This window comes from Penaeus japonicus, unplaced genomic scaffold, assembly GCF_977035675.1.
Source record: "Penaeus japonicus unplaced genomic scaffold, GWHDUDI00000001_assembly GWHDUDI00000001, whole genome shotgun sequence".
NCBI classification, from domain to species: domain Eukaryota; kingdom Metazoa; phylum Arthropoda; class Malacostraca; order Decapoda; family Penaeidae; genus Penaeus; species Penaeus japonicus.
This window is the reverse complement of record NW_028234403.1, coordinates 8,050,190-8,055,189: the sequence shown is the minus strand read 5'-3', so window position 1 is coordinate 8,055,189 and position 5,000 is coordinate 8,050,190. Positions and strand designations below refer to the sequence as shown.

At 38.0% G+C, this 5,000-nt stretch overlaps 1 protein-coding gene across 1 annotated transcript in view; it reads right to left on the bottom strand.

Moving 5' to 3' along the window:
* The window catches only part of SPARC (secreted protein, acidic, cysteine-rich), a 28,116-nt gene extending 25,494 nt beyond the window's left edge, over positions 1-2,622 (bottom strand). Inside the window, exon 1 of the mRNA XM_086536028.1 lies at positions 2,565-2,622. The gene's annotated coding sequence lies outside the window, so the exon portion shown is untranslated. The remainder of the gene's footprint in view (positions 1-2,564) is intronic.
* Positions 2,623-5,000: the final 2,378 nt, after the last annotated feature.

The following is a 5,000-nucleotide window of genomic DNA, read 5'->3' as shown; positions in this document are numbered from 1 at the left end:
GAAGGCAACTGTTATTGGTTCTCATTCACTGGCCATGTGTGCAGATAAGCTTTTCTTGTCTTTTTTTTTTATTTAGTCCCGATGCTGATCTGCTTAAACCTAGTGGGAGAGATTTAATTCCATGTGTAATAGTGTCATTTCATGTCTCTTTTTTTTTTTTTTTTTTTTTTTTTTTTGTGTGTGTGTGTGTGTGTCTTCGTGGATTAATTATCTTGTTTGGCATCCATAAGTTTATCTAGGAAAATGCTGTAGTCTTTAGATATACAGTAATGTTAAGCATAATAAGATCATTTCATAACGTTATTCATACTTTTAATATAGTATATTTATTAGTGTCACACATTTGCTTTACATGTTACACAATATAAAAAACGTCACCATTACTGGAGTTTGCTATTGTATCAACAAATATAGTGTAATTAAAAACATTCAAAAACAACACGACTTCACATACGAGGACCGAGTCAAGCCTTAGCACTGACACTTCTGACCTTCTGACGCAGTAGTTTGTAGCTGAAATTAATATCATGATAAAACTATACAGTCAAAAGATAATACTGTTGTGTTAGTGAGTAGGTCCCAAGATGCAGGACATTTAGACTCAGTTCAGTGGAAAGTCAAAATTTGGTTGATTTTTTCGCACGATTTTTTTTTTTTTTTTTTTTTTTTTAATAGGAAGATTGGATTCGTGTCTGTGGATATTTCGAACGGATTCGTAATACAACTTCTTTCGTTATTCGTGTAGTCTATGAATATTGATGTATTCGTTAGTATTTTCCTCCCAGTTTCGGAATTAAAACCACAATAATGTTAAAAAAATTCGAGCACATGTAGTATTACATTCGGCACCGCGTTTTCTCTCTCTCTCTCTCTCTCTCTCTCTCTCTCTTTCTTTCTTTCTCTCTCTCTCTCTCTCTCTCTCTCTCTCTCTCTCTCTCTCTCTCTCTCTCTCTCTATTTTTTTCTAACAATAGTCGAAAGATGAGACGTTGTGTCGAAAGAGCGAAGTGAAAAAAAACTAAAAAAACCTCCTGGTTATTCCCCGCCGGACCCTTCTGAGAGGCTGGTGAGATTACTGGCACAGCTACTCAATCTCTTTCGTTTGATTTTATGTTCGCTCTTAATGTGTTGGATGAATGTCTACTGTCTGTTTGTTTATTTCGGTGTTTGTGCTGTCCCTCAACCAAAAAAAGATATAGGTTATATATATTTACGTTTGAATCAATATACCATAAAAAAACTATGTATCATTCCTGTAGCTCTCATTTCCGAATAATTTCAGACAAGCAATGCTCACAGTACGGCTTGTAACAGCTCCAGACTAGCCCACAATATAACACCATCTATCTGTTGCCGAGAGAAACAAACAGTGCCGAAGAAGTGGCGTCAGAGCCCCGAAATGTGGCACCAGCGGCGGCAGCATTGAGATCGCCAATACGCCATAAGCGCGATAGCAACGCTAAGTTTGTTTACAACCTCAAACTTAACTTCCTCTCAGCGCTTGGTGGGAGGTGAGAGGGGGGTGGGGGGTAAGAGGGGGGGAGGGGGAAGGAGGAGGGGCAGGGGCGCTGAAGAGTATGAGGAAGAGGAGAGGAGAGGGGGAGGGGGGGGTGCATGAGGAGAAGGGAGTACGTGAGGAGTGCGTGACTGACGTGGAAGACGCCCGCAATAAGCCTACATGTGTGCGTGTGTGCTTGGCATTCGTGCGTTTGTATGTTGGCTTGTTTTGTGGGCGTGTTCGGTATAGGGTGTGAATGTGGATTTTGTACTTACAGAAATATGAATACACAAGGGTATATGTGTGCGTGTGTGGGCGTATAAATGAAGATATGTGTGGAATGGAACTGGTAGCTGAGTGAGTGGGCGTACCTACGGTGGCTCTACATCCGTAAAGATGTTTTCCAAACCTGTTTTCTAAGATGCATATTCAAGTGATGATCCCAGTTGCTCTCTGTTTTCATGGCACTGGCGAACTTTGCTTTCTTTAAAGATATCCGAGCTTGCTCTATGGAAATCAAAATACATAGAATATCAAAAGAAACATATTTTTATCATTACTCCCCACTACTAAAACATACATTTTATTTAGTTTTCTTTAAAAAATAAGAAAGTTAAACAATAGGGGCAACCATCTTGACATATGAGACTAAGAAACAGCTGCTAACCCTCCCCCTCCCCCTATCTACCCAGCCCTATCCACCCACACCCTGGTCTCATCCTACGCCCACATCTCACCCCCTCACTAGCTGCCCCCTCCCTTTCCCCTTACCCCTCCCCCTCCCCCTCCCACCCTATCCCAAGCACCGTCTCTTGCGGTTCTTTGTTCTGAGAATTTGACAAAGTGCAAAATAACAAAGTTCGAGACATAGAAGCACTTCGGATCATTGAAACGAGGCAATATTCATTAAACATAAATAAAGGATATTAACCGACGATATACATTTTTTTTCTCGATTTTCTCTCGTTCAAAAAACTCTTCCAGATTCGAACATATCGCACATAAATGCATGCAACATCGACTTCTTCCCCAAGTCGACTCCCCACATCAGAACCATCGCTACTTACTTGCGACGAGACAACGACACACTTCTTCCGTACAACCGGGGCGTCGACGTCCGCTAGAACACACTGGGTATAAGAGTACGACTGGGCAGGGTGTGCGCCCTCCGTCTGCCCTGCCCTGCCTTCCCTCGCCGCGCCCTCAGTTGCCGAAGACCGCCAGGAACCTCAACTTTTTTTCGGTGTTGCGGTCAAGAGATGAAAGGAAAAGAAAAAGAAAAAACAAATGGCAGTCACGGTGTTGAAGTATATGTTTACGTACAACCCGCGATGTGCATTTCGAATCCTTGTAAATATTTAGGCAATGGATACGATGCAGCCATATGTGCAAATACGAAGCTATATGTGTTTGAAGTTCAGCAACGGCTCAGGAACAAACAGTGGTCGGTCAGAGAGAGAAGAGAGAGTGAAGGATTTTCAGGGCCTGTGAGCTTGTCTTGAGAAAGGCGTTCATGAGAAAGTTCAGAGTAAATATTTACATTTTGAACTTCTGAACTCTGCATAAGTGACATCGTTCTCTTTGCTACTAGTTATGTAAATATATATATACTTATTTTTATGCTATTTTGCTATTTCTTTGTTCTATTTTTTCTTTCTCATTTCCCTTCTTTTAAGTCTCAGTCTCTCACTCTCTCTATCTATCTATCTATTTCTTTTTTCTTTCATTATCTGTGTGTGTGTGTATGATATATATATATATATATATATATATATATATATATATATATATATATATATATATATATTCTCTCTCTCTCCTTCTTTCTTTCTTTCTTTCTTTCTTTTCTTTCATTGTATGTGTGTATGTGTTTTTCTCTCTCTCTCTCTCTCTCTAATATCTAATGTCCATTTTTTTGTTCATCACTCTTTAATAAATGGTTGTTTTTTATCACAGCTGATCAAGTAAGGGTTCTCATTATTCACAACAAAACAGAATAATATTCATTTGCGATTCTGTTTTTCTTTTTCTGTCCATATAATAAACACCATCACTGTTCGTCTCTTTCATCCATCAATTTTCAATTAAAGTTTGCGTTATTTTAGATTTAATTGCGTAACTGGTAATTATGGAGTCATGAATAAGGCATTTGTAAAATTGTGCCAAAGACGCTGCATATAATGGGCTTACTATGTGCAGTTGCATGACAATGATACTGGCTTGTGAAAGTTGCATGTTTGTGTGTGTGTGTGTGTGTGTGTTTGTAAGTTTGAAAGGATGTTCAACTGGACGTGTGAGTGCGTATGGGCGTGGGTGTGAGTGGGTGTAAAAACCTGTAGGTATGTGTATGTGAGTTTGTATGTCTTTGTTTGTGTTTGTGTGTGTTTGTGTTTGTGTGTGTTTATGTATATGTATGTGTGTGTGTTTATGTTTATGTATATGTATGTGTCTGTGTATGTGTGTGTGTGTTTATGTTTATGTATGTGTATGTACTGTATATGTGTGTGTGCGTGCGTGTGTATTTGTGTGTTTGTAAAACCTACTTCCCTCTGGTGTCTAGACCATCACTGACAGACAGACAGATCTCCCACCATGAAACCAGAATAACCAACTGAACGATCGGCGATGAAATGCAGTCTGAAAGAATCTGAAAACATATGCTCGAATTAATTCACTTAGCAGGCTTCAGTAGCATTTTAATAGTAATATCTGATTAATGTTACGGGATTTAATAGTCTCTATCGCTGTTTTTCTTTATGTTTTGCCTCGTTCTGGGGTGTCTGTTCGTGATTTCTTCTCTCTCAAATATTTTTTTCTTGTCTACTTTATTCATTTACTTGGTTATTCATTCTTTATTCATTTGGTTAATTCACTCATTCATTTAGTCTTCATTCATTCCCTTACTTATTTTATTCACTTATTCTTTATTCACTTATTAATTTGTTTTTGTTCGTTCTATATTCGCATGTTCATTCATTCACTTTTTATTATTTTTATTATCTACTTTATCATTTACTTTTTCATGATTCATTATTCACTAATTCATTCACCCTTCGTTAAATACCTTAGTATATCCCTCAGATGTGATTTTTTACATCATTAATCCTTCTTGCACGAAAATTCAAATAAAGTTGAAATGAAACTGTGACAATTAGTTAGGAACCATACATCATGAATAATTATTTCCTAATTGTGTTTCATTCCATACTTCACAATTTCTCCAATTTCTAGTTATGCAGGAGGGAAGGAAACCTATAATGTGTTTTCAAGGTAGAGACATAAAATCACTACGATACGATCATAGAACTTTTGTTTTACTTTTGATACTCTGAATAAAACCGAATAAAATATGCAAATAATTCTCCATACAGTCATCTTGTGATCCTGTTGGCTAGATTTTATGACGTCACTTGGCTCCACCCCCTTTCTCTCCATATCAAAATGTATTGGAGTGATACGGTTTTAATTGGGCTATCTTACTGTAAATACTGAAGTTGAGATGG